Genomic DNA, 20415 nt, shown 5'->3' on the forward strand with positions numbered 1-20415 from the left:
TCCAGTGACATTAAAAACTGTCCTCCAAAGAATGGTGTCTGATGCTGGCAGTGCTCCTCAGAGAATGGATATGATCCCGTGATCCCCATTTCTCAAAGACAGTCTTACCTTTTCTTCTCAGCGCTCCTAAAAATTAATCTCTCTCATTTGTTTCCATTGTGTTTTTGGAGATACCAGATTCTCTGAATTTGTATCCACATTATCTAGGATTGTCGTGTTTTGGGTTCCTCCATCCAAAACTCTAGAAGCTAAATCTCTAAGGCAGTTACATCTTGAAACATGTCTTGGAGGGACAAAATACATGTTAAATGTATAACAGGAATCAGGTCGCTGGTGCCTGACCCAACTCTCAGTCACCTGTTCACATGGGGACTAACCTTTAAAAACCTATCAGTCATTCCATGTGGCTCCAGACACTATGAAGAGGAAGGAGAAATTTCCTTCCTGTGCAGATTTTGTGACAATAAATTGATTGCTTGGGTGTGGAAAGGGGGGGGGGGCTGTTAATCCTTTCTTTAGGTTTGTCCCAACTCTGCTAGTTTTAGTTTGCAAAAAGGAAACCATTATCTTCAGTTTATCAAAGCACCCGGCTTTAAATCTTCTATCAATTAAAAAGTAAACAAATGGTGTAAGGATAAAGATGGCATAGAAGTACCCTTTCATTTCTGAAACGTGTGCGAGAATGGCTCTGATGATGATCAACTTCTAGTGGCACCATAGAGACTAGCAAGATTCTGGGGGTATGGAATGGAATTTTTATTTATATACCGCCCTGCACCCTCCCCTGAAAGTCTCAGGGTGGTATGAGCTTTAGATAGATTTATATTATATATATATAGATAGATAGATAGATTTATATTATATAGATTTCAAAAATCTTGCTATAAAACCAGATTACTTTGTCCCTTCTTGCTAGACAGGAATTTTCTTTAAATCCATAAGCCACAGGAGAGGTTGATACAGAGGCTATCACCTGAATCCACCTGGCCAGCCAAGCAGATGGGCAGGAGGGCAAATCATCTAGAAGTCAGGGCCTTGAGGCCTTTTCCCCTCCAGTTAATTTCCTTCTGTTGAGAAGGCGCCCACCGGACATGCTGAGTCAACTACCCAGACCATCTACGTTCGCAACAGGCCAAAAGGTAATGATGCACCTTTATTCGGCGCCTATTATACCAAAGAGGTTAATTAATTTCAAAGCTGACAAAGCTCAGAACCTATTAGGCTGAATTAAATAGAAGCCCAAACACAAACTGGTGTGTGTGTGGTGGGGGGGGGGGGGGGGGAGACACAGCTCTTGTGTCCTAGAACTTAATGAGGAGTTGGTGGTTCTTCCCAAGCAATGAGACAATAACTCAGAATTTTGCCAGTTCTGTTGCAGCCTGAAATACACAAAGTTATTTCCCTGGAGCCTGTAAAAGGGAAACATCTCTCAGACAGAAGGACAGCTGCGTCCTTCTTCACTGGAGAAAAGGGGAAAGGGCAAACTTTAAATGAACTAACTGGCTCTCAGGATGGTCATCGGAGCGGTCAAGTGAATGAGTGGCAGGATATCCTGCAAAATTGCTGTAATAATGTCTAGTTAATCACAATTTCTTACAGCTGAATAAGCAAAATTTTTCATACAAGTATCGGACACATGTATACTGTTAACTTGCTTTGATCAGGATGACTGAAGTTCAAACCCAATGAACTAGTGACTATCACTAACTAGTTCATTGACCAACAGATTGGTAGCTGTTTCTTGGACGGCATTTCAGTCCCTTCCACACACGCAAAATAATGCGTTTTCAAACCACTTTCACAACTGTTTGCAAGTGGATTTTGCTGTTCCGCACAGCTTCAAAGAGCACTGAAAGTAGTTTGAAAGTGCATTATTCTGCATGTGCGGAATGAGCCAAGAAGGCCTTTTTCAGTGGTGGCACCTTATCTGTGGAATGCCCTCTACATTGGGCACCAAGCCAAAAACTTCCTTTCTATACAGGCTTTTAATTGAGGGGTCCATCTTTTTCAGCTGTTTTTATTATCTGCTTCTAGCCTGAGGACTTTGTAAGGACTATCATTTTAAACAGCTGGATTTAGTTTTATCCAGGGTATGATTTTGCATACTTTCAAGATGGTCAGTCAGCAATACGGCTGCTCAACCGGAGACCTGCCAGGCTGATCGCTGCTCACCAATTACTCTCTGAGCACATTTACACTGTCCTTGACAGACAGCAACACGAGAAGGACTTGTCATTTTCTGATGAAAGTCTATAAGCTGTATACTCTTGCTATAGCAGAAGATTTTGGCAATATGGCTGCAGCCATAGAAAAAAACCACCTGCCTTGACATGCAAACATTCTCTTTTCATGTTGGTCCTTTGGGGAGAAAATACCATTTATTGGACCCCTGCACCAAGCAAATTCCAAAGACTGCCTCCAGGGACGTAGGTATAGATTTTTTATGGGGGGGTTCGGGGGTGGGGCCACACCCCCACCCGCCCCTAGAGCATGGCCACACACCCCACGCCCCGCCCCTGGCCTAGCGCTTATAAAAGCAGCTCTCCGAGGTCGGGGATGGCAGACTCCCCTCCCCTGCCCTCCTCTGCCCCTCCCCTCTGGGCAGAGGCATAGAGGGAAAATGGAGCCCGGTGCAAAATCTGAGTTTTGCGCCCCGCCCCCCCCCCCCGGGCAGCTGCTGGAATCCACCCCCAAACAGCATCGCTTTCAATGGTGTTTAAACTGGAGAGCCCAAATTCTCCTTTTAAATCCACCTTAAAGGGAGAATCTGAGGTCCCTAGTTAAACAACATTGAAAGTGATGCTGTTTTGGGGTGGATTATCCCCCCACCCTGAAACAGCATCACTTTCAATGTGGCGTAGTGGTTAAGAGCAGGTGCATTCTAATCTGGAGGAACCGGGTTTGATTCCCTGCTCTGCCACTTGAGCTGTGGAGGCTTATCTGGGGAATTCAGATTAGCCTGTGCACACCCACACACGCCAGCTGGGTGACCTTGGGCTAGTCACAGCTTTTCGGAGCTCTCTCAGCCCCACCCACCTCGCAGGGTGTTTGTTGTGAGGGAGCAAGGGCAAGGAGATTGTAAGCCCCTTTGAGTCTCCAACAGGAAAGAAAGGGGGAATATAAATCCAAATTATTATTATTCTTCTAAACTGAGGACCAAAGGGGGTGGATTTAAAAGGAGAATCTGGGGAAATTTGGGGGGTGCCTGCTGTCAGGGGTGCAATGGTTAAGCTAGAAGCACCAAACTTTCAGGGTATCTTAAGGAGTCTCTCCTAATGATACCACCCAGGTTTGGTGCAGTTTGGTTCAGGGGGTCCAAAGTTATGGAGCCACAAAGTGTAGCCCCCATCTCCTATTAGCTCCCATTGGAAACAATGGAGGATGGGGGCACCCCCTTTGGGAGTCCATAACTTTGGACCCCCTGAACCAAACCTCACCAGACCCAGGTAGTATCATCAAGAGAGTCCCCCAAACAATCCCGGAAACTTTGGTGCTGCTAGACCAAACAATGCGCCCCCTGAAGGCCAAAAACAAAAAAGCACTAAAATGTTTTAAAAACCCACAAACGGGTGGGCGGAGCTTCGGATATGAATGGGGGGGTTTTCAAACCCAAGAACCCCCCCCTTACCTACGTCCAAGACTGCCTCCAGCCTAAATGGCTCATCCTCTGACAGTGGAGTTGCTTAAGCTGGAAACTTCCTGGTAAGGTACAAAGGTGGGATAAACACCCGTTTCACTGAGATGAATTACTTTTTTCCAGCCCCTTCTGAGGACAGGAACCTAAGTAGAAAGGGAGCAACCCTCACAGTGATATAGGTAGAAAATGTACCATCAGCCAGAGCAGGACACTTGCTGGACGAGAACACATTGTTAATGGTGCCCGGAGCACTTAGCAGCAGATTGCTCAAGCCTTGATGGATACATAATGTTCATTGACTGTAATTAGGAAGCAATCAACAGTCCTGCCACCTTTGCTACCAGAGACCTCACCCTACGGTGCCCATTACTGACAGCCTCCGATAAAAAAACCTGATACAAGATTGGTAGCTGGAGTTGTGCCAGCAGAAGCCAGTAGCCTTCTTTAAAGCATGTAGCTTCCTGAAGGGTATATGACTCCAGGAAATGCTGGGCTAGTGTGCCATGTCACAATACAGAGACAAACTGAAAAAGGAAAATTCAACATTAAAACAGCACAGAAACTGGAGAAGTAAAGGGTAACTTTGTCAGTACATATAGTACATATAAAAATACAGTGTGGGGATCCATGAGGAATCACAGGTGAGGGAACTAATTTTCCCCTTCTTACTCCCATTCCTGTCCACTACTTCCACTTCCTCGTCCTCCTGGCTGCCATTTCCATGGCTCCAGTTGAACCTCAGCACAGGTAAATAGGGTTGCAATGCAAGCAACTGATTAGAAATTCCTGGTTATTCAGGAGTGGAGCGTGCAGAGTACAGAGTTTTGGGAGGGGAGGAAGCTCAGCAAGGGGTGGTTCATTGAGTCAGCCATCCAGAGCAGCCATTTCTTCCAAGGCAACAAGGTCTGTATAGTCTGGAGATCAGTTGAAATTCTGGGAGAACTTAGGCCCCATCTTGAAGTTGGCAACCCTATGCATTATGGTTGAGAATTTTGGCCACTTTGCTTCTCCTCCCCACAAACTAGTAGGTTTTCAATAATGTGGCCAGTAGATTGTGAATAATGTTGCTAGTAGATTTTGAATATTTTTTATAGATTTTGTAACAACTACAACAAAACTAACATGGGAAGGTAAGCATTAGTAAACCAGTCACTCTATACTACTAAGACAACATAAGTAAAAATTACAAATAACTAATTTGACATCCCGCCCAAATTTTGCTGTCAAAATTATCCTATATAGTAACTTTACCATTAATTTCAAAACAAGAAAGCTTAAAAATCTTAAAAGTAATTTGAAATCAATTCATTTTTTAAAGTACAAATATAGCTATAATATAACCTTATTTTAGCTTTATCTAAATCATTTCTCAGATTTGTAGGTTTTCATGCAATATTTTTCCTTCCCTCTTTTCCACTAAATTATATAATTGAAACTGACATCTAACATTATTGTTTTTAATATCTAACATTTTAATCTATTTAATCTATTTTATTCATTTTCTCTCACATTTCACAAATTCAACACCTAGATATTTTAAAGTAAAATCCTTATTGTTCTTCTTGTAAAATTCCTTGACACTCTCTGTAGTGGCGATTCTCTGTTGCTGTCATTTGTACATAAACAAAAGACCTTTCCATTTAGTCTATGTAAATCTTATCTGTCTCTTCTTTAGAGCATCAGCAAAATCCTTTACGTAGAAGAGGATGACAATATCTCTGCTCAGTCCACAAAATTTTGAATTTTTAGAATTTATTCTGTAGTTTTTTTCAATCTTTGGAGCCATGTTATCGTCTTCCATCTTCAAGAATTTGGCCAGTACTTAAGATATTTTCTTTCAAAGATATTCCTTTGAAGGATTCTGTTCTCCTGCTACTCTCCTCAGTCTTAAGGCCATCTCTCTGACTTGGTATTCAAGTCAAAGATTGGCTTGCTCATGCACCTTATGTTCCAATTGTACAGAGTTAGCACTTTCCCCCCCAGATCTTTGACCTCCTCCTTTGTTATCTTTAAGTCTTCTTCCATCTGTACAATTTTTTAAAGATCAGTTTTTATTTCTATAAACAGCCATCATTGTTGGGATGTTCCCAACTTACTTAGGATATTTTGGATACAATTTTTAATAGAGTCTATTTCAGACTGAAGATTCTGTATATTGGCAGACGTAATCTTCACATTACTGGCGATCTCCATAATTTCTGAAGTGGCTGCCAAGCCTTTCCTTGTTGAAGCCATTCTCACTAATGTCCACTAGATGGCACTGTGCAACAGTTGCCTAAATCAACAGTAGTCTGTGTCTGGATCTTCTCTAGCCCTATTTCCTTATTCAACAATGCCTCAAGGCAGCCTTTCTTTTCTGGTCTTGGTTTGGCAGCCTGCCAGCCAAGGACGTAGGTAAGGGGGGGGGTCTCGGGTTTAAACCCCCCCATTACATGTCCAAAGCTCCACCCACCATTTGTGGGTTTTTTGTATTTTTTAGTGTTTTTTCGGTTTTTTGACCTGCAGAGGGCACAGTTTTTAGGCTAGCAGCACCACAATTTCAGGGATTTTTTGGGAGATGCTCTTGATGATACTACCCAGGTTTGGTGAGGTTTGGTTCAGGGGGTCCAAAGTTATGGACTCCCAAAGGTGGTGCCCCATCCCCCATTGTTTCCAATGGAAGCTAATAGAAGATGGGGGCTACACCTTTGAGGGTCCATAACTTTGGACCCCCTGAACCAAACTGCACCAAACCTGGGGGGTATCATCAGGAGAGCATCTTACTGATACAACGCAGGTTTTGTGAAGTTTGATCCAGGGGATCCAAAGCTATGGACTCCCAAAGGGGGTGCCCCATCCCCCATTGTTTCCAATGGGAGCTAATGGAAGATGGGGGTTACACTTTTGGGGGTCCATAACTTTGTACCCCCTAAACCAAACTTCACCAAATCTGGGTGGTATCATTAGGATGCCCTGAAAGTTTGGTGCTGCTAGCTTAACAATTGCACCCCTGACAGCAGGCACCCCCCAAATTTTCCCAGTTTCTCCTTTTAAATCCACCCCTTCAGCATGGATGTAAAGGGAGAATGTGAGGTCCCCAGCGTAAACATTGAAAGTGATGCCGTTTCAGGGTGGGGGATAATCCACCCTGAAACAGCATCACTTTCAATGTTGTTTTAACTGGGCACCCCAGATTCTCCCTTTAAGGTGGATTTAAAAGGAGAATTTGGGCTCTCTAGTTTAAACACCATTGAAAGTGATGCTGTTTGGGGGTGGATTCCAGCATCACAGCGGCCACCCATGCGGGCCCCAGCAAAACTCAGATTTTGCCCTGGCCTCCATTTCCCTAGCTTCGCCTCTGCCCAGAGGAGAGGGCAGAAGGGGCTGCCAGCTGCCACCTGGGAGCCCAGCTGGTGGGGGGAGGGCGGGGCAGGAAAGTCTGCTGTCGCCGGCCTCAGAGAGCTGCTTTTATAAGCACTAAGGCCAGGGGCGGGGCTTGGGGAGGCATGGCCACGCCCACAAGGGCAGATGGGGTGTGGCCACGCCCCCAAAACCCCCCATTAAAATCTATACCTACATCCCTGCTGCCAGCTCAAAAAACCGGTCAGGTCAGTTTTATTACATAGCCGTAAAACAGCTATCACCCTCCAATGCCTTCAGTTCAGAGATTCTTTCTTAACTTAGTCTCTCCCCCTTTTATGTTTTTTTTTAAGTTCTATGTTTCCATACCTTTTAGGGAGATCTTCTAGTTCTTTCTGGACTTCTCACAGCCAGGTTTGAGCTTCTCTTTTAAATCTCTTCAATCCATAAATGAGAGGTTTGTTACTTGGCTTAGATGTAATCCTCCTTAAATTGGGAAAAGTGTATCTGGGAAATGATGGCAAGATCGCAGGCTCTGACTTCTCCCACCTTGGCTAATCACAGAGGTTTGTGTTACCACATGTTTCCTTCCAGGGGAGATCATCCGAGGAACAAATACGGCATTTCACTGGCTCTGTCCTTGTCCAGAGAAGTATGCAGCTTCCTTTAGAACTGCAAACTGGAACTTTATGTCCTGGAGCAAGCTCAGGAACAGCCATCCGGCACCACTTTCAAAACCGGAAGTCACTAGTACGTTTTTGGAGGGGAAATTATTATTTTTATTGAGTAAGATTTTTGTGCAAACCTGGGGGTTCTTCCAGGCTTTTAGACCCTTCAACCATAGTTGTGGCTGGTTGTGTTATATTTATTTATTTATATTTATTTATTTGTTCCACTTTTATACCGCCCTCCCCCGAAGTGTTGCATGCTTTATGCTGTGTGCACAGGTGGCCAGGCCAATTAGATATAGTGATGCACATTTCTGAATCATCCCATCTCAAAAAAAGGTATCAAAAGCAGGAAAAGTACAGAAAAGGGCAACTAAAAATATTCCTGTCTATTTTATGAGGAAATAGTATTTGGGGATTTTTTTTTTAGTTAAGGCGGGGTAATTAAGGTTTTAGAATCTGTAAAAGAAGTTCATAATGAGTGATATGGAGTTCATATGGACAAAGAAATGTTCTTGTATAATACTTCAAATTGATTTAGAATAGGTATTTCTTCACAGAATATATCATAAACTTATTGGTTTGGATCCAGTAGAAGATCTTTGCTGGTAGAAAGGGAGGAGCCCCAGAAACTGGTATTCAGAGACTTACTGTCTCTGAACATGGTGAGTGCCCAGTTCAGCCATCTTGATAGCCATGGATGGACCTATTCTCTGTAAATTTGTCAAATCTTCTTTTAAAGCTGTCTAAACTAGCGGCCATCACTACATCCTTTGGCAGTGTAATGAATTATCTGTGGATTATAGAAACATTTTCCTGGAACAATTATGGGGTGTTTTTTTTTAAGTTAACCACCCTCTAGAAGAGTGAAGTGAAATGAAGTCTTATTAGTGTTAATCCCCACAGAAAGATTAAAACAACACACAGAAGCTATGACAGCTCTTTGACGAAAGTATTATTAGAGGGCAGATAAAATGGCAGACTTATTCTTGTTCAGTCTCCTGCAATGCCACTATTTGGAGGGAAGGGTAGAAATATAGCCATTTAACTGTTTTTGTTTTTCTACAGTGAATGAAAAAACAATTTCTGATAGAATTTCCCACTGGACCTTCTCTACTAAAGAATAAAATAGGTGGCAGCCAGCGGTGCAATCACTGAATGCTGATGAGGTGAGGTAATTTCAAACACTAATGAGATAAACTTTTAATGTCACCTTTACTATTGTTTTGATGACAAATGTAGAAGGAAACAAGAAATTGCCTATGCTGTTCATCTGTGTCACAACGGAGGGGAAGTCATGCGGGCTTGGTGCCAATGACTGAAGTACATGTTTCTAAAGGGCACATTGAACATCTTCAAGGTGTTGCAGGGAATGTACTTAACATCAAAGGCGAGGTAGGAGAAAAGGGGGAGGGAAACCAGAAGGAAAACCCACTTTCAAATGTGTCATCTTTTCCAGAAGAATAGGTACCATGATGAAGGGCCAGAACTGAGGCAACACTACTCCTTCACAGAGGACAACATGAAAAATTAGTCAGAATGAAAAATCCACACAGATCATATTTCCTATAAAATAAAAGTGAAATTTTCACTCCCTTGTTACCACAAGTCTGCAGTTACCATATGGCGGAAAAGACAACTACTTTGGATCAGGCCCTCAGCCATGCCTGCAAAAATTCCCCTCAAACATATCTTGCTCTTCATCTTCTAAGCCATGCAATTTCCCTTCCTAATACCACAAACCCGCCTCCTGCAAAATAAAAGCAACTAGAAAATAACATACGTCATGTCCATTCTTAAGCTTTCTGTTTTGCCAGTCTTCATTGTTGTGATGTAAGATGCTTATGAAACGGAAGCAAATGGTCATGCTGAGTCATTGCTTAGGTGCAAAATGGTTTGGCAGCTCCAATATTAAGTCAAATTTTAATCTGAACCACAGATTTGCCAGCAAGGCAACTCTGAAGAAATAAAATACCTCCTTTAGTTTACCCTTGAAACCATCCAGGCATCTTTAAACAGATGCCTTTTTCTTCTGCAAAGCGATTGAGCACACATAATCTGGAGAAAATGAGCTGTGTGCTGCTCACCAGAGTGTAAAGTTTAAACAGTCTCCCCAGCTCATTGCTGAAGCTTCAGGGGAAAGCTACACCCATCTTCATGAAGCGTATGAGGTTGCTCCCCTACTTACCTGGAGTCATCAACTCAGAATGCTCAAAGTGCCGGAGACAGAAGCTCAAACAAAAGGACAATAAAATAGTGTTATTTTATTGGCATTTTATATCTACTGTGCACATCCCTTTAGACTTCAGACAGAGCTTATATTTTCTGTGTTCCAAAATGCTGCTGTGGAAATAAACAGCCATCTCTGCTGTGGATTGGATTTTGTTAGCAAGTACCCATTTTAAACAGGGAAGGCCTTTCTATTCATTCATTTGAGGTGCACGCAATGGGCAAGCATTCCTCGAGTGTTGTAGGGCAGCTAGTCACCCCTCCTAGATAGAGAGCTTTTGTTCTAGGGCAGGGCCCCCCGACATTGCGTTTGTAGATACCATGGCACCCACCAACACCTTTTCTGGTGCCTACCAAGTGTTTTTAGGAAGTGGGTGGAGCCAGGTAGGGCTTTTGCCCAGCAAGGCTTCTAATTGGCTACTGGAGATTAGAATGGCTGTGCAGAGTTTTTATGATGTGGTTGTGATGGATCTAAGCAGCACACAGAGGCAGAAAAGCCTGAGTGTAAAGTGTTAAACCCGCACAGAGCCTGAGTGTGTGAGTGACAGGCTGGGAGTTGGTGGAGTTAGGAAGACAGTCAGAACTTCTCACGGGGGTTGAGCTCCGAGATCCACAGTTGTGTTTCGTGTCTATAAATAGACCTGAGGTATTGTCAGAGAGAGAGAGACAGAGTACTGGGGGAGAAGGACCATACTCTAGCCATAGAGGGGAATTATCCTCTTGGGAGAGAAGGATATCTAGCCCAGGTTTTAATAACACAGCTAGTTCATCTCCAGGACAAAGTGGATAGAACTGATTAAGAGTTTGTGTCAGAGAGGGACTATTCTCAAGTCAGGAGAGGAATTTTACACAATGTGTGGAAGAAGAATTCCCTTATTCTAAGGAGGAATTGTTTCAAACACTATGAAGTGATCCTAAAGTTTGGGGAAGTTTGAAGGGAAAGGGAGTTGAGTGGATACTCTTTTCTTCATAGTTTTACAGGCACTAGAATGAACAAATGAACCTCTGAATATAAGCCTAAGATGAAACTGTGTAACATCTAGAAAGTTTATCTTATTAAGAACTCTGTGACAAACTGAAATCATACCAAACAACAAAACATAATCTGAGCTGTATTTCAATAATTTCTTCATACCTGTATATAAATCTGCTTAGTTCCATATTACGAATATTCCCTCCTACCCTATTTCCCTGAGGTATTTAATAAAATTCTACTATTTTATTTGTTGAACTTTAAAAAAAGAAAAAGTCTCTAGCCTGGTTATCTGAGGGAAAATGGAGTGAGTGAAGGGGAGAGGGCCACCTCAGTTCTTTAAGCTTGTTCAGATATACATTTGTTTTAAACAAGTACAGAGTGGGAAACCCCCAGAAGGGATGCGTGTGTATAGGAAAGTTGACCATCAATAAATATTAGAAAAAAATTAGTAGAATCAAGGAACATTTCTTGCCATTGGGTAGAAGGGTGGTATGGAAGATTTTACCCTTATGATTCCCTTCCTTTGCCACTATAGCACAAGGATCTGCACTGTGTTACTGAAGTTAAGCTGTGGCAATCGTTTTATGGTTGGCTCCACCTCCTGTGGCAATAGGGTTGCAGGTACCTCCTGGCAACTGGCGGAGGTGGGGGGTGTCTCACCAGGTTTAAAATGAGGCATAGGCCTTGACCTCACTGGCATGATGATGTCGCTTTCAGAAGTATATCATCATGTCACTAAAGATGAGGGAGACACTCTGGTATTTGGGCAAAAACTCTGTGGTAAAAGTTGCTTGTACCATAGGGTTTTGCCTCAATGCCAGAGCCTCTCCCTCATTCTCGTCTTTATGGTTGATCCTTTCCTTTTCATCTTTTTTTGTTAAAACTAGTTCCTTCAATTAATACCACTTTCTTTTCTTTGGGCTTCAATTTGGGCATCTTTTTCCATTCTCAGCCAACCACTACAATAATTCCCATTTCTCTTTGCTCCCTACCCCATTCCCTTCTAGCTCCAATACACTCACAGACTTTCTATATATTTATTTAAAACATAAACCATCTTCCCCTTGGAGCTCAAGGTGCTCTATAACATAGATACTATTCACAAAATACATAAAACCCAAAATTTAAACTCGCAATTCAGGTCTGCTAGTAAATTAAACTAAACACGTTCCTAAATAAAACCATCGTCAGCTGCCTCCGAAAGATCAAAAGTGAGGCGTTTAGGTACACCTCCCTATCGAGGTGCATATATAATTGTTGGGCAGCCCCTGAAAAGGCCGAGCGTCTTTGATTGATGAGGCAGTCAGGAAGGCCTCTCCTTGGGATCTTATTTTCTGTCATTCCCAAAATACCCTTGGCCATTATCTTTAGCTTTTCAGGTTTCTGTCTGATACCTGAAAGTGTCATGCTCTCTCATATAATTCTGTCCTTTATGTCTTGGATAGACACACACACATACACAATAAAGCTACAGTCACACACAGAGACACACCCTGTGTAGCTACCATATGGCCTTCTAATCGTCCTTGTGTAACCTACAGACACATTGTGTAGCATTCTAATAAAGGCAGTACACAGATTTTGTGCTATTTTATGGAACAACATGGCTGTACAACCTTTTTCTACAGCAGTCAAAGCATTTCATTCAGTGCCCAGCCAGTGTCCTAACCTCCAAGGGATGTCAGAGATTATGATAAATTATCTTCTGCACCTAGCCTGGTCCACCTGTATAATTGGTGCTTGTGCCATATTTTCCTTCATTCCTGTTTTCTCCCTTAGAAGAGCCCCATGCATTTTATTAAGAGGCTCAGAGACCAATTAGACCAAGTTCTGTATTTTTGCTTTTCCAAAGGAAGACCGGTTCCATTTGCTTCTCTGCTCTGGCATAGCTCTCAATCTGCTCATCCAACAACTTTTCACCCTGTGCAGTTTGAAAGGGCTTTCTTCATTACCACCTTGACAACTGAAACAAACATCAGACAAGGGTACATATGAATATGTCCTCTCCCCAAAATGTCTTTCATTTTTTTGTTCACATCCAGTCAGAAGAGACTGGTGTGTAATTGACAAGTTTATCCTGACAGAAGGTAAACGATTCACCTCACTGAACAGGAGCACTTTGCAGCTGCTACTATTCAAACACATTTGAATGATGACTGCAGTCATGGAAGGGAAGCAAACTGCTATGAAGACCCAGGCTCTGAAGCCAATATTGAAAGCAAGAGGGATGCCAGCACACACTGGGAATAAAGATCACACTGTTAAGAACAGAATATTAACAGGTGTGCAGAATACTTCTCCACACATGACCTTGGTTCCCCACCCTTGCAGTTGCAGGGAAATTATCTTTGCAAAGTAAACCCCATCAATATGATGCTATTATATTGCCTACCAGAAAGCGACCACTGATACGTGTCAAAGCAAGAGGGGGTAATGATTTTCACAGCATATTGCACGATACTGCCAGTAGATGTCCACTGTTGCTTTCTTTTTATCAGTAAATACGAATTATCCAGATATGGAAACCAATTTTAGCTCTGGTAAGGATGCTTCCAGTACGCACTCTAGTAATGGAGCCAATATAGATAAATCTTAGCAATAGAAAATAACTGGCAGTACATCATTCCTATGAAGGGTCTTATTTCCTGCGGAGCGGGAACCTCTAAACAAACAGGATGATGCATGGGAGTGTGCAGGCGCCCTGTTGGTTTAATTGCAAACAACGAAGGGCAGGAGAGCTCTGGGATTCAATTTTGCAGCAGTCTTGCTCAGGCTGTGGCTTATGGCACTTGAACTGGAAGCATCTGGACTTGGATGTTATCCTTGCCCATCTTTCAGCAGGAGGCAGTCACAAAGAGTCCAGCTTGTAGGCGGGTTCTCATCACCAAATGTGTTAAGGGAGCTGCATTGTGGGGGTGGTGTAAGAGAACCAGCAGTAGCTGCTCCCCTCAGAGCTCTTCTGAGTAATGTGGAGTATACTGGTGCTGCTGCTGCAGCTGAAGAGTAGCTTGTTACTACCAGTGACACAAATGGTAGCAAAACCAAGACTGAGCTTAAACAAAGCATGACATTCACTGCTTTTGAAAAGGATACTTCCACAATGTGTCAGTCAGTGGCCATTGATGCAGCTGTTTGCTTTGCATGGGGTTTTTCTGGGTTTTTTTTAATAGGAATTCTTCCTGTGAAGTGTCCCTAGCTTAGCTTAGCTGCTTCCTCATTGTTTCTGTGCAACCTCCATTGAGGGTTGGGGGGTTGGGTTGCCTGCAGCTCCCCCGCCCCCTTTGCCATCTTTGGTCTAGCATTAGTTTGCTAGACCATGTCAATTTCTTGTCCATTTCATTTATAGTTCCAGTGACAGACCATCAGGGTGAATTTATTTTTAAAAGATCCCTTCTCCTTCTAAAATGTGCTCAAAGAGTGGGGGGAACTCCTGGGGGGGAGTTTTTTTTTTGTGTGTGTGTGTGTGTGTGTGTTCAGAGCCTTTGGAAACTGAGGAGATTCTCTGATCTGAAGGCAGGGTGATGGCTGAAGTGGGGAAAACATATGTAACTGAGAATTAAACACAAAGGGAATGTATGCTCAATATGACGGAGAGCACAAGTGAGTACATGGCCAGTTGTAAGAACCTTGGATCTCCCCTGCTGAGTCCTGTGCATCCAGGATTAATTTTTTACCCTTGTTTTTTTGTTTCTGGCTCACATGCTTTCTGCTTGCTGCAGGAGAGCTTTCCTTATAAACCTTTTCCTATTTCCCTCGCTAGGCATTTTGACATGCAATTAAGACATTTCGGTCTCTTAGTAGCAGTGCATTGGCAGTAGATGAATGAGCTCAGACAGGCAAACGTTGTCTGGCAGTGACAGGTTTTGTTGTTTTGGAGGGAGGAGGAGGAAAATGTAGGTGGCACACAGCAGCCCATGGCTGCCCAGGCTTTCACGCAGGGAGGGGGACTACAGGCTGCCTTGCAGTGTGCCAGTGGTGCTTGGCTTCCTATACTTCTCTGTCCCCTTTCTTGCAGGCCTGGGTGGAACGTGCCACAATGCAGTAGCAGTGAGGTGACAGAGTGTTAAGCTGGACAGTACCAATCCACATTGCAGGTGAGGAATTACATTTTTCAAGATTCTCCTGCATTCCTTGGAAGTGGGAAAACAGCATAGGATATGAAGGCTGGGCCAGGACCTCTCTGCCTGATCCACAAATTCTTTAATATGCAAAAAAAAATACTTTGCATGAGAAAAGCATTCAGATTGGAGTCTCTCCAGCTGAAGTCTAAACAAACCCTACACAGCCCACTTTGCCCCCTCAGGATTCTGCCTCTGGTCCTTAGGTAAGGTGGTTAGGAATCTTCCCTGTGACTACATCCTTATGTGGCTTTAATTATTTCCTCAGTAGGTTGGGCAGGAATGACACAAACACAATTACCGAGCACACGTCCTTACCCACAGCACTTAAACAAGGCACATTTTAAGCTAAAATGTATATCTGTGTGTGTGCACATGTATATCTGGGGTGAGAGAGAAGTTTACATCTCTTCCCTCACCTTAAACCTTCCGCCTTTATTCCTATTCCTTGGCTATACTTTCATTTTCTCCAGAGCTTGCTGTGCTTAATCAACACTCTTCAATTGCATTTTTGTACACACAGGAGAGCATTACTTTTAAACAGCCACACAGGCAGCACTGCCTTCCCGAGCATGATGGGATTTGTTTACAAACCTACACTGTTCTTCCATTCCCTTTTCATACCAAGATTCCAAACAAGCTGCAGAAGTGAATTTGCCAGGGCAACGCGCGAGGGGCTCTGCAGCGCTGGGCAAATAAATTTAAAATGCTAACGTTTAAAAGGTTGGTTGCTCAGTATTTCAGTAGCAGAGCCCATTAGAGAAGTCTAGAGTCATGCTGAATAGCTTTTTAATGTGAATTTGCAGCTTTCGGAATCTAACATTGAGCCGAAGCAATCTTTTTTGGGGGGGAATAAAATTATAAACCAAAAAGGTTCCAGCTCTGATGCAAAAGAAAGGAGGCTTCCTTCTCTCCCCTCCACCACCCTGCAAGCTGTAACTTTTTTAAAAGGCCTGCTTCCTTGCTGCTTCCACTTACCTGCCCCAGCCCTACACATGCATCATCATGTACTTGGGAGGCCAAAGGGTATGAGGTAAAAATTGTTCGGCCCTCTTGCAATAGCTCAAGTGTGCATTCAGTTACAGCTGCACAAGTTATTGCTACCACAACAAAAGCAGGTGCTGAGGAATGAGCCACCTTTTTTTACTTTACTGAAATTCAAATGTGTAATTGATTTCAAAATAAAAATAATGGCTGCCAGAGACATTTAGTTAACTTGAAGACATCCTAATCTTTATCCACAAGACGTCGTTGCTCTCTTTCAGGTACAGCTTCACATTTGGGATGTAAGTTCTGCTGAGACTAAGTCCCTTTATCTTTCCACATATGTCACACAGCCTGGCACTGACTGGCAGAGAAAATAGGATGTTCTAATTTATTCCCTCCTGACATTTGTGGCACCAAAAATAACGACTCCTGTGAAAAAACCGCCTGGAAACCATCTTCTTCCCTTTAGAAAGCACAACCTAAAGATTGCCTATTTTGGGGCGTGGCAAGATCTCAGAATTGCCTGCAGCGGCTTTTGCCCTCTTTACTACCAACCATTCTCACATCGTCAGGGGATCCTATTTCCACCATCACCAATCCTTCACCGCAGGCGGTTGCTGCAACTCAATTTACCCAGTAGATGGCAGGGTTGTTCCTTCAGCTATTAAGGGCTACTTTTTGATCATTTTAGTAGCTATAATGTCCTGAGACAGCTTGGGGGAAAGAAGTCCTTTATCTGCAGTGCAGGCAGATCTGCTATGGATAGCTCCCATTTTTATTTTTGCCCAGGATTTTGGTTCTTACGCAATCTGCACCTGGCGCTGCACAAACCATTTGTCACATGAGCTAGACTTGCAGTTGAGAAACAGAGTAACCCTCACAAGTAGCCCTAGTCTATATATGTTTACAAAGTCAGTCAGTCCAAGTTTAATGGGACTTATTCCCAGATAAATGCATGACATGTGGTAGCCTTAACCTATAAAATAGGGGTGGAAGGTTCTCTCTTGTGGGTATGTACATGAGTATTCATGGCAGTAGCCAGCTTTGCATATTAAAACCTGCTGTATAAGGTGAATACATTCTAAGTCCATGGAAACTACTGCTTCGGCTCTATCACTTCCTTTTGACATTTCTAGTACCATTGGTATCAACCTAAGTTAGGGGTCTGCTTATTCCAAACGTTTGCTTTACTAGATGAAATGCCTTCACTTTGGATCCCCACCCAATTATACCAGTTCAGACTGCAGGTCCAGCCAGTACTAGTTTCAAACTAGTTTCAAACTAGGAGCAGCAGTGGCGTAGGAGGTTAAGAGCTCGTGTATCTAATCTGGAGGAACCAGGTTTGATTCCCAGCTCTGCCGCCTGAGCTGTGGAGGCTTATCTGGGGAATTCAGATTAGCCTGTGCACTCCCACACACGCCAGCTGGGGGACCTTGGGCTAGTCACAATTCTTCTGAGCTTTCTCAGCCCCACCAACTTCACAGGGTGTTTGTTGTTGCAGGAGACCCTTTGAGTCTCCTGCAGGAGAGAAAGGTGGGGGTATAAATCCAAACTCCTCCTCCTCTTCTTCTTCTTACTTCTTCATGTAAAACTAGCACCCAAAGGAAAGCATTCTAGACTTCTTGGGAGGCTGTTTTTCTATATGGAGGCGTATTTTCCTACCCAGGAGAGCATTTAAGCAGGCAGTCCTCTACTCACAGACCCAGCGAGGCTCTAGCAAGCAATTTATTTTCATATGAAGACTGGCTTTCAGTCACATCTAATTACCCCTTGAGTTAAAGCAAGAGAAGCTGTAACCATCATTGAACAGAGTTTCCAGTGGTGACCCTATCTAAAAGTTATCAAGCTATATTAAGAGAGAATGTGGTGAAGGGGAGCAGAGCAGATCTTGAAAGGCTGCAAGCTTATATGCATTCAGCAATAGAAGATAAGTCTGTTACCGGGTTACCATATACCCATATTTAAACATTCTAAGACCAACATTCTATCTGCAGCATATACATCAATAGTTATTTTAAAAAAACCCTGGAGATTTAGGGAATCAGGGAAGTGAGTTATTTTTCAGCTCAGACCTCACTTTCCTTTTATTAAAATTAGAAACCTGCCACCAATTTCAATGCTACCTCCTAACAGGTATGCTTAGAATTGCAGCCCTCGATTTTTTACATGCTGATTAAATATTGAATATTTGGAATTTGTATGGTGATTTGAATTTTAACACTCTTATAAAAAAGGTGGACTAAGTGTAAGAAAGCGCCACTGAAGTCTAAGATGAAGATAATTCATACTATAGTATTTCCTGTTACTATGTATAGGTGTGAAAGCTGGACAATGAAGGAAGTTGACAGGAAAATTTTTTATTCTTTTGAAATGTGGTGTTGGAGGACACTTTTATGGACACTGTAGACTGTCAGATTGACAAATCAGTGGGTTTTAGATCAAACCCAGCCCAAATTTTCTCTAGAACAGCGGTCTGCAACCCGTGGCTCTGGAGCCACATGCGGAGCCGCATGTGGAGCCACAGCCTTAAACTGTGGCTCCACATGGCCTGGAGGTCGGAGGGTACCGTGGGCGTGTCCATCTAGAGCAGCTGCCATTCCCTTCTGCCATCCCCCCTCTGCCCCACGGAGCAGGCGATTGCCTGCTCTGTCAGGCAGAGGGGGTTTCCCTGCCCAGCGCCTCCACCTCCCAGCAAGCACTGGAAGGAAAGGTGAGTGGAGGGGCCGAACCGGAGGCGGCTCTCTCCGGCTTGGTAGATCTTCAGGGCTGTGGAAAATGGGTCCAAATGGCTCTTTGGGTGGTAAAGGTTGCCAACCCATGCTCTAGAGCTAAAATGGCTACACTGAGACTTCCATACTTTGGTCTCTTTGAGAAGGCAAGAGTTACAGGAAAAGCTGAAGAGTCATTGAGAAAAGCTGAAGACAGCAGCAAAAGAGGAAGGCCCAACATGAGATAGATTGAAACCACTGCCTTCACTTTACAAGATCTGATCAAGGCTGTTAATGATAGGTCATTTTGGAGGTCATTAATTCACAGGGAAGTGACTTGATGGGACGACACGCACACAAACAGCAGAACTCAGGATTTGGGATGATGCATAAGTTCCCAGGATTCAGTGCAGTGAGCTGTCTCACTTAGCTATTTGCATGAATCCAGCATTTTACCAAAAAAAAAAACCCAGACTGGGATTGATTCTCCAGTTTTCTCAGTTTAAAAGGCATTGGCAGCAGGATTGCAGCAATTTCAGACTCATGTGCTCTACCTTTTCATTTTTTAACCAGAATCCCTTCAGTCCAGTAATGTGGCTACACATTCAAGCAAGCATGCCTTTGACTCTCAGAGAGGCACTAAGTAGATCATTGTATACTGACAATAGTCAGAATGCCCCCCTGCCCTTACTATAGTTAATAACTGGTAGTATTCCCTATTAGACAGAAGCTGACCTACTTCGGACATGTGATGAGGGCAAATTCACTGGAAAAAGAGATACTACTCAGAATGGTCAGTGGTAAATGGAAACTGGGTAGGCCAATTACTCGGTTGGAAACCATTAAAAGGGACATGAGCATCAACCAATTGAAAGAAGTTGTGGCAAACAGGGAAGCACGGAGGGGACTGGTTTGCAGAGTATCCAAGAGTTGGGCACGACTAAACAGATAAAGAAGAAGAAGATTCCCTATTAGAGGTGGGGGTTTCATCCTTGAACTACAATAAATTTCTTCATGATACAGCAGTCAAGAGGAAACTATCAGGTTTCTTTTATTCAGATATCCCCCCTGCACAAATAGACTGGAGACAATGAAGTACTTTGGGGCAGAGTCTGCAAATTCACACAGCTCTGCATTAATTACAGTAAAACAAAGGTAGTTGGTTTGGGCAGGAGACGATCTACACATGTCTAGCATTTTGATGGTCATGTGACTGAATGAGTTCAACTTATCTTTGGATAAGTCTTCAACAGTGAGAGAACATCTGTTCTATTTGAGCTCAGTGGGAAGGAAGCAGAGTTCCCCCCATTAAACAATGAGTTCCAAGTGAGGTTGAAATGGTGGGTACTTGACTGCAATGCCCAATGTTATAATGACAAGCCCATGGGTTCTTTATTTTCCCACAATTAAAAACACCTCTTATAAAGTCAAATTCAAAACTAGACTGGCAGCAGCCTTTGTGCAATGAAGCTTTTCTTGGCTACCAAATACATTTTTCATATCTCAGTGTTGCAGGAAAAAAATCTGATCAGAACTTTGAACTGTATATCTGATATGAGAAGATCAAACTTCAACACGTTGTGTTAATAGACCAGCCTGTGTGATTCTGATAAGCCCATTCTGAAGTAGGAGCCATATGAGAGCAACGAAAGGGGGGGGGGGGGTTGGAAAGAGGCAAAGCAACCTTGTCAACAATCATAAGAAATGCCACAAAAATGCAGACTAAATTAGCATAAGCAAAGAATTTGAGCAG

This window comes from Sphaerodactylus townsendi, linkage group LG08 (genome assembly GCF_021028975.2).
Source record: "Sphaerodactylus townsendi isolate TG3544 linkage group LG08, MPM_Stown_v2.3, whole genome shotgun sequence".
Classification (NCBI taxonomy): Eukaryota; Metazoa; Chordata; class Lepidosauria; order Squamata; family Sphaerodactylidae; genus Sphaerodactylus; species Sphaerodactylus townsendi.